This window comes from Lycorma delicatula, chromosome 9 (assembly GCF_047948215.1).
Source record: "Lycorma delicatula isolate Av1 chromosome 9, ASM4794821v1, whole genome shotgun sequence".
Taxonomy (NCBI): domain Eukaryota; kingdom Metazoa; phylum Arthropoda; class Insecta; order Hemiptera; family Fulgoridae; genus Lycorma; species Lycorma delicatula.
This window is the reverse complement of record NC_134463.1, coordinates 20,217,694-20,230,099: the sequence shown is the minus strand read 5'-3', so window position 1 is coordinate 20,230,099 and position 12,406 is coordinate 20,217,694.

Genomic DNA, 12,406 nt, shown 5'->3' with positions numbered 1-12,406 from the left:
GATAGATTACTGGAGGAAATCGTCCTACACTATGACTTAAACCTCATAAAACCGAGTCTAGTAAAACTCAGATCTGCGCCTTTCACTTAAGAAAGACGCTTTCTAAAAGATAGCTGGGAGTAACGTGAAAAAGAGATGAGCTGGTACACTAAAGTACGTCAAAATATCTCTGGAGACGAAACTTCATAGGACTCTCTTATATAAGCAACATTGTTGGGATACGAAACTCAAAGTCTGGGGCAGAAGAAATACACCAAGGAACTGACAGGTACATCATGAGGTGTCTGACCGGGCGACCTCCAAACCTCGGCCATGAGTACTTCGCTACTTCGCGGAATACGCAGTGACAGTTTGAAGAAAAATCAACCCACACGAACAAGTGAATCTGCCAATAAATAGAGCATGCAGATCGTTCTTAATGCCTTAGATCTACGCCTGTTCGTAAAATTCTACCCTTTCGTTGGATCACCCCACGCCAAATACAAAAGATGTAGCGACAGAAGGCGAGCAAAATAGATAGATTTCAAACCGTCGTATTCTCTCCTCTCTTTAGTCATGAAGAGCACAACACACACGGCTAAGTCGAAAAAACAGCTTTCTTCGTTTGTCAAACCATTTCTTCCCACTCCCGAGGCTCGTTGACTAGAATATGTGACAAATTCTAGTTTTATAATCCTTCATAACATTACAAGAAAATCTCAGCCCGATCTCCTAACTATTATACCCCACTTTAAAGAGCTCTAAATCATCTACGAACATGCGTGACGAAACAAAAAAACTTGTGTCTCCAATAGAGGGGTACATTGGAGACATAAGACACCCCAACGGACTGATTCAGGATTACGAATAATTCATGGCATGCCACCTGATGATTCACTCCTGCATCCACGACGACAAATATCAAGTAACAATAAGACTATCTAAGTAGCCGAGTATTAGAAGAATAAAATTTAATGCTTTTTAGATAGGGAGACTAACGGACTATGAATTATCCTATCTTGGTATCGTCTGATTTACTAAAAGTTATTTTTATTTCAAATCGATAGGATAAAATATAAAATTCCTTGAAGAGGTAAAGGAATTTATTTATTTGGGGAGAAAAATCGCATTGATGAGTGAAAAAAAAACAAGGATTACGTTATAAATAAAACGCAATTTTTGTTTTAATGCGTAATTCATGAACTTTACAGTTTGAATTTTTAACCCAAATATTTGTACTTTTAGGCTCAAGAGATTTTATAAAGTCGTGAGATTTAACGGTTGGTTATTTATTTACCTGTAACAATAGATATTTTCCCCGTAGAATATACTCCGTTATATTGCTAGAAAAGTAATAATTTATTAAAAATGTTTTAAACGATTTTCATTTTTCAGAGGAATTGTTAGAAATTATTTATTACAAAGTTAGAAACTTTTTCCTGCGCTTTTCCCAGCTTTTTATATTAATAATTTAAAAACTTTTTAACCCTTTATTATTTATTTAAAATTATTTTTGAATGATGATAAATAAGAAAATTAATTAAAAAATAGAACAATTAAACTTCAATTAAAAGTTAAAATTAATTATTTTTTTAAAACAATAAACCGTGAATAGAATGGAAGTTGTAATTTCAATCCGATACTCAGTTGAATTACTGCCAACCGAGTACGTACAATACGCAGAGAGAGCCGGGGTAGAGAGGGAAGGGACTCAAAATTTGCATATCAAATCTCGTGCTAATAGCTATTCGATGGTGAGCCTCCCTTTCAACACCAACACGTTTTAGTAAAAGGATAACGTAACGCTAGAAGAGAATGTTCAATAACCGCACATATATTGTGCCGGAGATCAGATACCACTATGTACTCATACCTATCCTTTTACTAACCTGTAGCAAGCTAGCGTTTTAAAATGTTCAGAATTATGTAGATACTACATATTGTGTGGTAACCCTTTTTGTTTAACCCACCACTATCACAGAATACTTAAAAGGACTTCATCGATGCACCATAAAATACATGAATTAACCATGTGACTATACTGGAATATTAATCGTAAAAATTTCTTAGTCAAGATGAATAATTTTTTTTAAAATTCGTTACATCAATACTAATTTTGATAACGCCTACTTGTTATAAATTTCTCCAACAATCTCTTATTATTTGTTTTTTAATTTGTGTATTACCGCCTTCTTAATTTTAATGTAATCAATCATCTCTATAAAATAATAAAAGATTCCGTATAAATGTGTGTATATAAATTAAAACTTAAATTCATTTAATATCTTTTACTTCCTTATACGAAGTAAAGGAAATACTATGGTCACGAAAAATTCCGGTTTTCAGATTTGAACGGAAATATCCATTTTGATCATCCCTAAATCCATTTTGATTAGTTTTGGCGTGACGTCTGTACTTAACTGTGACGTCTGACGTGTTATGCATCTCGCATAGCTCAAAAACGATTAGCCGTAGGATATTGAAATTTTGGATTTAGGACTGTTGCAACATCAAGTTGTGTACTTCTTTTTGATTTTAATCGACTGGACCAATAGTGTCCAAAAAATCCCAAAATTCAAAAATAATTGACTTTGGACTTTTCTTAACTGCAGTAATATGCTCTCATTGAGAGCTTCTCAATAATATATCGTAAGTGGTACTTATTTTCATTGGTTCTAGAGTTATAGCCAAATAAAATCGTAATTAATTGTTTAATTAATTAAATATTTGGACCTTATAACGGGAAGGCACATCGGTTGGAATGCGACTTAATTTCCTTTTTTTCGGTTTTTTTTAGAAAGTATTGTAAAAACATTTTTACAATAAATGATAATTCAATTAAAAAAAACAAAAACAAAATGAAAAAATATCAGAAGTTATTAATGGAATAAAATTTAATGTACTTTTCATTTAAAAAAAAAAAATGTGTATATGTAATTTAATAATTTAATGTACAAGGAAGTCATGTGGTGTTCAGATCAGATTTTTAAAATCGTAGGATGGTTTTAGACTTAAAATTAATCTAGATAACTTCATTATTGGGTGACTAATAAAGCTTAATTACAGATGTTGTAATTTTATAGTACCATTTTTCTTGTAATAGTATTTTGAATCTTCGATTAAGTCACATTGGTTAAAAGATTTTAATTATAATAAGAAAAAAACTGGAAAAGTATTGCATAACCTTTCCGGCTACTCTTGTCATTTTTAATTTCCGAGGTTTATAATTTAAAAAAATTGTAAAAATTTATTTCTTTATAGCTGTATATATGTAATATAATTTTTAAAAAAGGATTTTAATATTTAAATCGAAGGTAGACGATGGAAAAGAACAAAAGATATATACTTCAATTTTAGGAGGTGGGGTTGATTTTTTTTTTTAAATAAATTTTGGATTACTTACAATATGCATTGTAAGTAATGAATTTGCTTTAATAAAGTTTTCTCTAAAATGCCTCTAACGAAATTCGAAATTGGTATTTTTCACATATCCCTAGATAAGTGAAAAAACCATTTTCGATACCTCAACGAATTTAACAAAAATAATCAGTTTCTTCTTCATAGAAATTTGAGCCAAATTTGAAGAAACTAAATTTGGTCAATCCTTTGATATAAGGGCAAAATCAGTGTGACACACATACCTACGCACATACATACATATATTTTTTTGGTCTAGATCATTCGTTCTCAAAGTGGGTGATAACGCCCCCTTATGGACACTGGAGGCCTTCAGAGGGGACGGTAGAAGGCCCACAGAATATTGGGCGCATTCAGGCGGTCTAGGAAGGCGAAGGCTATTTAAGAAAAAGGCAAAAATTATGTTTTCCTGATATTTCAAACCAAAATAAAATACCTTTTACACTAGTACAAAAAATTAAAAAGACACCTATATTTTATTATAAAAAATGATTCAAACTACTTTAACTTTGCAACCAAGAGGCTTAGAAAGAGACGAATAAAAAACAATTAAACCTTAAATACTCTACTTTTTGACAGTATACTTAAGATTTCAAATATCGTCAAATAAAAAAAAATCTGTGAAAAATTGCTCTCATTTAAAATTAAAGTTTCACCTCAGGAATAGGAATGCCAACTTTAAAAACAATAATTGCAATTGTTGTTTTTAAGAACGCATCTTAAAAACAGCAATTGCAATGATTATTTTTAACAGATGGTTAGTTTAAAAATTTTGAGGGGCGCAAGAAGATTTTTGATTCTAGCGGTAGGCGAAAAAGTTTGAGAATCAATGGTCTAGATGAACTAGTTGAGTCCTAAAACGTAAAGTTTTGCAGAAGATCCGATTCCCCATTTTTGACATGATCACCACAGTTTCCCTTTTATTATAGAGTTATTCTAACTATTCGTACATTTACTGGGAAAGTAATATTTTTTCAAACTTTTTTAAATGTAATATAAATTAAGTTACCCCTTTTACGTATAAATAAGATGTGGTTTCAAGAGAAACACACCGGTAATTTAGCTATATATATATATATATATATATATATATATATATATAAAACCAAAAGTTTATTCTGATTGAATAAGCTATTTTTATCAGCCTTAATAATACATTTTTAAAATTAAAAAAAATAATAAAATTAACACGTTAACAATAAAAGTAATAAACGGAACTTAGCTTATCTAGAAGCAAACTGAAAACAATTAAAGTCCAATTACACGGGTAATAAAAAAGGAAAAGTGTGGAAATTAAAAGAAAATTTACAACCTGTAGTAATTCATTACACGATGACAGAGAAGATTATAGTAGATAAGTAACACGAAACACTCTGGATTTATTCCGTCCATATAAATCTCTTTTTACTATGAAAGATTATTTTTTTTGTTTAATTTTTTTAAAACAATATATTTTATCTAGTCATAAAAAAATTTATGAACTACTTAAAGTGTCAGTAATATTTATACGATTTAAGGAAATTTGTTAAAAAAAATTTATAAGAAGAAAATTTGTAAATAAGAAATATTTAGGAAGAATGATTTTTTTTGTAAATATTTTAATTTAAAGAAAAGTGTATGAAAGGTGAATATTATACAAGAACATTCATTATAATTATCAAAGAAATTTCCGTTACAGTTTTCTTCTGATATAAATGAATATACCAACATATTGTTAAAAAATAATTATTGATAGCATAAATTCAAACAAAACAAAGAATGTATTTCAGAGTATTCATAAATCATAAAGAAATTCTTTTTTTATGAATCATGAATATTTAAAATAATGTCAAGTACGTATATAATATTTCTTTGATGTATTTTTAATTTGAACATTCTTTGTATTGACATAATTACAATATTAAAATCTAGAAGATTTTATCATAGAGGTAAAATATTGAGAATTAGATAGTTATTCTGTGTTCTATGAGTTTTTTTTTTAAATTCTGCCGTAAAAACAAATCGGATGTTTGATGTGGTCAGTGTACGTAACCATTATTACAGAAAATACTTTGCTAAAAGTAGCAATTTGAAATAATATAAACAGTTTGTAAGTATAATACATCTTTTTACACATTAATGGAAATATTTTACATGTAAATTACTTTATACAGTTTTAAATTTATTTGTATTGAAAAAGGATAGTATTTTTTCACAATGACTCTTACCCGAAAGAAATATTTTTATTTGATTAGTTTTTCGTGTTTTAGTAATTTTTTTTATCCTTCATCATTCAGTTTTTGTAATAATAATAACAATAAAATGTCTTTATTTGAATAATTATATACAAAAATCCATCTTATATTACTATTATAATTAATTATAATTTTAATAATAATAATTATTATTAATTTAAAATTAATAATAAAATGTCTTTATTTGAATAAATATATAAAACATCCATCTTATATTACTATTTTATTAAACAAAAAGGAAAATTTAATTAATTTTTGCTAAAAAACACTAATTAAAGAAGAAAGCAGCAGTAATCTTCGGTCGATTGACCTTCAAAAGAGTTGTAAATTATTGCAAAATATGTTCTTTTGATTAAACCTTTTTTTAGATCTACTTTCTTCTTTTCCTCTTCTTTCCGTTGTTTTCAGTACGTTTTTATTCTTTCCAAGATTGCTTCTTTTTACTCTTATGTAAATTCTCTGGAGCTATACTTTGGTTTTTCCTTTTCATCTAGTTTAAAATCCTCAATTGTTTTTCGAAACTATTTCTATCTGTTATTTTTTCCTAATTTTTATTTAGCTTTTCTTGGTCTTGGTTTACTTCCCGATGTCACCCTATTTCTGTTTTCTATATTTGTAAAAAGTTAATTGTTTTAAGTTTATTGTCACCGCTCATTCTATAAAATCCTCGTTCTTCAGAAAAAAAATTTAATATAATATAAACAACTAAAAATTAATCAGTTTTAGAATCAAATCTCTTTATAATCTCGTCAGCAATATAATTAAATAAGTATATAAGATCTATATATGAACTAATATTAAGTAGTCACAGACCCAGCGGCTGGATACTTAACGATAACAACAAAATGAAATAGAAAAGAACTCCGTACAGCAAGATCATAAAGTCACCTAATTGAAACGATAAGGCAAACCAACAATATTGTTCCTTAGCAATCTTGAAAAATCACTGATCGTGTTATCTAATAAATTGATAGTTAAATAATTTGGGTGCCGATCCAAACGATTTTGATACTGTAGGCTGACCAGAGAGATTTCCTGCCGAACGGTTCGTAACTTAAGATCATTATATATGAGGCTGTTGCTTATGTGCCAGGGTATCTTTAGCAGTTTTCGCAATGTTTTGTCTGGTAGTGTTCAAGTATGTCAATACTTGAGTTGCACATTGTACATCACAATTCAAGCTCGTAAGTCCAAACAGGTTTCAAAACTGATTTATAAATCAATAATTTACTTCCTATTGAAAGCCGAGATCTATGTCCTATTAGCCAGTACATGTTTTTAAACTTGAGATCCGGTTAGATTTGACATGTTTCGCTCAAGTAAGTCGTCGGTCAAGATGAAAACCCAAATATTTACAATCCTGAGATCTCGGAATCAGAACATTGATTATAGAAACAGGACAGTGTTCCTTACAAAGGGTGAACGTGACGTTCTTTTTGTTTCGTTTATTATTATTTTCCAACACGTAAGCCACGATTCGAGGAGTGGTAAAGTTAATCTTCAAATTTTATATGATAAAATTATCTTTATCAATTTGAAAACTTGTTTCGATAGCACCTTATAACAGTGGTTATATATTTTACCACTTTATTTCTGTTTATTATGATTCTCTTTTTAAACATATTCCACACTCGTAATTCTTATATAAAAAAAGAACTGCATTTATAAATAACCAATCTGTTTTAAAATTATTTGATTTCTAAAATCAAAAAGATTAAGAGATATAACAAATATTTTTTTTTTTTTTTTTGATAATGGAATAAATAATCGTTTTAAATTTATAAATGCTTCGTTCAAATTGCTTTTTTAAATTTGCGATTCTTTTTAAAAAAGAACAGTCAAGGACGCCGTATCTTTTTTTTGTATATCCAACAATCTCCAGGTGTTTAGAAGGATTCACGAAGTAGAGTATAAAAGGAAGTGGGGGAATCAATAAACAAGACTCCATTGCACACTTCTTTTCTAGCAATCTTCTTTATATATCTCTCTCGTTCTAACCCCACTATTACTTTCTACCTCTAACCAACAGAAAAGCAAAACGGAGGACGGTCAAACTTTTAATCTCGGTAAAAGGCTAAGCTCCATTCTATTCTTACTGAGCGTTCACAATGCTTCCATACAGCTTAGTATACTTAACGCCTAACATTTTATGGGTTTAACATCTAAGGATTACTAGAAAAAAAGAATTTTATCATACTCTGCTATACTAAATTATTTTTTATACTTATTGAATATTATATGATTAATTAACATCTCCGTTATATTCAGTGTTAATAACGAATTAATTTTCAATCTTATTTACTTATTATAATTATTTTTTTAAAAATGCACAAACCTCTGAATCAGTAATTCTTCGAATTGGGAAAAAAAACTCGCCGAGTGGGAAAAAATAGCTATTTACTCGTAATTTATTATCCAATGATATACCAGTGATTGAATGTGTAGAGTGGCATTATAACCAATCGGAACTTATATCATTCCACCATTACTGTGTAATCATTTCAACCATTATGTGAAGCCCCACCCATATAAACATAATAAATTTCATCTTATTTTTCATATATAAAATTTTAGCTCTGAAGATTAATATATTTATCACTAAAATAATCATGTCCTTGATTTGCATGTCTTAAAAATGTTATTCATCTTTCATCTTTAAACTTTTGTTTTTTTATTTCATAATTAAATTTTTATTTTTCTTACGGTTGTTCTCATCAAGATTTTTATCTCCCTTGATCCATCTAGGTAGATGCCGGAAAAATGAATTATAGAGTACCAGAACTTAATTGATATAGTATCAGAACTAATCATTCCAGTTCTGTTCTACACAACATATATCGATCAGAATAAAATATTTATTTTAAAAAATGTTTAAATTATAATCGAAAAAGTAATTTTATATATCATGATATCCTCCTTTTCAGTGTCATTGTTTTAAGAGTAACATAACACAATATTAAACGTAATGTAATATAATTTTTTGGGTCCATTGAGAGAATTACAAATACTACATTATTCTCCCAGCGATTATTTGTTTCAGTCCATCCTCTGAAAGCCTTTGCGGTGATAGAACCTTGGATGATCTGGCCGGAATGCGCCCGGTGGAGGATCTTAGTTTTTGCAGGTTGTTATATTCTCTTCGTGGCGATAAGTGAAGGTGGAGGCGGTTGACTATCTGTCTCAGTTAGTGAGTTTTGGGATGATTGCGAAGAAGAAACTTTGCTGTTGCAAGGTTACTTCTTCTTCCAGTTTTCTGCACCGTGCATTCTGCGTTATCGTTCGGGTGGCCTTTTTCTTTTGGTTTTCTTTTCACGTCTGACTCCGTGTGCGCTGAGCGTTGTTTCACAACGAATACGCTTAGAAAAACTATTAGTCTTTAGAAGGACCACACAGTGGAGAGTACAGACTTCTTTTTTATTTCGAGTTCTACTTCTTTGAGTCTTCTTTCTTCTGCCTTATTCTTGTTGCACTTCTTTTTTCCTTGAAGAGTATTATCTAAATGAATAAAAAAAAAGTATAGTAAATTAGGATGTATTATTTAATAATCAGCGCTGCCAATCGCGCAGGATTACCAGCTTTATTTTTTTTTTTAATTTCCTATTTTCTTGAAGTATCTGTAATTATATTAAACATACCACATATCGGTTATTATTAATGTAATTAACATTAAAGATTATAAATATCCACCTCTTACAAAGGAAATAATCCAAAAATTCAACTGGTTTAACTCTTTTTGGTAAATTTCGTAAGAAAGCTATGAAATTTACCTAAAAGCTACCTATTGTAATGGGTACCATGTTTCAATTTCCGGAAAATTTCGACATATCTTCACGTTTCAAATCCCTCAGACTCGAAAACCACCGTCAGCTTAAAATTTTATATATATATTTAACTTTCTTGTGGACACGATTACTGTTTCTTAAAGATAACTCGTTCCAAAATCTCGGTCGAGTTTGTTAACGGCCAAAATCAGACCATTGCGGTGGAAATGGGGGCTTTTTCGAAAAAAAATCTCTATAACTTTCATGTTAAATAAAATATCGAATTCGTTTAAAGTTCCCATTTTTGTTTGGATAAGGGCCTAAAACTTATCTAAGTAAAGTTTTTTGATATCACCAACCATTGAAAAGAGAGTGAAAAAAATAGAGTTTCGAAGACAAAAACCTTACTTCCCTTAATAGGCATAGTATCGAATCGGTTTAAAGTGGTCTTAAGTCCTCTAAATATTACCTAAAACTTTTATCTGAAACAAGTTTTGATATGACCAAGCCTTACGGCAAAGAATGACCAAAATGTTGCTGGAATTGTAAGAAGATGGGGCTTATCGTATGCTAAAATATGTGAAATTTTTTTCACATGCAACCATTGTCGTATTGAGTAAATTTGAAGTTTTTCTTAACTTTAAGGTGGAAATCTTTTTTATATCCTACTTAGCACCGGTGAAATCTACCTCCTCCGCCTTCCGGCGTACCGAAAGGGATTTATTTTTTTAATATCACAAGATATAAAAAATTGTTTAAAAATTATATTTTTTTTGTTATTCAACGTTTTAATTCATTTCCATCAGTATATCTAAAATAAAAAAATATATTTTTATGTTTATTTGTTGATTATCTATTATTTATGAATAATACACTTCGTAAATTAATAATTTTTATTAAATTAAAGTGCACTTTTGTTTTAAATTGAACTATAATTGAATACATATTTATTTTTAACTTTAGTTTTTGTTAATTTAAACAAAGGAAAGTTTGTTATTCAATCGCACTGAATTCTCACTTTAATTATTCATTACCTATCCTTTGATTCTATGTAATATATTTAAATTACAATATCGATTCAATTCAAAGCAAACTATTGAACTCCATTACTTGATGAACTAGCAATGTTGCTTCAAAACTGATGAACTTTTGATTAAATTATGGATACTAATTTAACAATTTCATTTGGTAGTTGTAACTATAACTAAGGGTTTGTAAATTAATAACAGCCTGATTTGCAAAGGGTTAAAACTACCCAAAGAGAATGATTAGTATATTTTAATAAAACAAATAATAAATAATAAATTGAGAATATACGATAAAAAACAAATTGAAAATCAAAGATTAGCATCAAAGAAAAATAAAAACTGAAGTGGATCAAACCAATCAAAAGTTATTTTAATTTACAACAAAAGTTGTACACAAGGATAATAAAGAGACTAATTTCTGTAGAAAAATGATTATTTATTAAATGGCAATGAAACTAATTCAATTTTTCAACTTAACTCCTGGCTATGTTATGATAATTGTCCCATCCTTCTCTGAGATTTCTTATCCTTGTGTAGTAAAGAATTATTCATTTTGATGCTTGTTCAATTCTTTTAATGCATTTTCAACGTGTTCATTATTACCGAATTCGGTGCCACGTAAAAATCCAACGTGGGTTCAAAAAAATAAATACTGTATATTCTTGGTGAGAGATCTGGATTTTAAGGGAAAACAACTCAAATCCAACTTTTGAATAGCTTTCCATGTTTGTTAAACAGAATAACGACAGGAATTATCATGCATAAGAATTATAATCTTATGAGAAAAAACTAGGACGTTTCAGTTAATTTTCTAGCATGTTTAAAGAGTAATCTCCATTGATTGTACGTAATTCATCTTTAAAAAAAAATCGAAATAAATTGGTCCTTTATAGTCTCAAAACACCGTTAGCATCACTTTATTTGCTGATGAGTAAATATTAATATTTTTCGTGTACTTGGGTGTCTCCATTTCATACTCTAACCTTTGATTTCTGCTCAAAATTACCAATCCAAGTTTCATCGCAAGTTATGCGATAAATAAAGCGTTACTTTCCTCCAAATATCCATTATTTTAATTTCTATAAAAATATGAATTCGGATGTCTTCGTGAATTTGATTTAATCGTATCGATACCCACCTTGAACATATTTGCAATATTGCAGCTTATCATGGGTAAAACGGAATGGACAGTGTCAAAACTTACACAAAAGATTTCACCGATTTCCCTAATTTTTATGCGCTTTTCTATAAGAATAAAATCATTGATGGGATTTTGAAAAGCGTTAGTCGAAACTTGCACTAATCTTATGCTGCGATAAGAATTTGTTACCCTTATTTTGCCCGGTTTAAACTGTTTGATCCTTTCATACAAATTGTACGGTTGTTACACTTTATAGTAACTGTTTTATCATTCATGAATGAATCTTTTCTGAATTTATATCTTCAGAAAATAGGAAATTAATTACCCCTAATATTTGATAATATATATACTTATTACATCAATATATATATATATATATATATATATATATATGTGTGTGTGTGTGTGTGTGTGTGTGTGTGTGTGTGTGTGTGTGTATAATGCAAACCTTTACTACATAAAAATATACATTAATTTATTTCAATCTCATCTTATCATTTTTTCTACGGCCGTAAGACGTGTAAGTTAACTAAGATACATGTTTCCTTAGATAGTACTGATATTCACTATTATAGTAAATACTTACGGAAGACAAAAATAAATTATCACCTTAGTGGGAAACCACTTCATTCTTTACTTTCCTAGCAAGGTTAGGATAGAATGCTTTTTATTCATGAAAATGCTCTCCTAATTTTTCGGGTGATTAGATTCTTACTTACGGTCGCCTACAACTGTTCAGTTAAAGAAGCTGACATTCATATACTTGATATATTTACGCGTACATTAATCTATAAAAATACATAAACGGATTTTATATAATGTAGGGAAAGTAATATATTATTAACG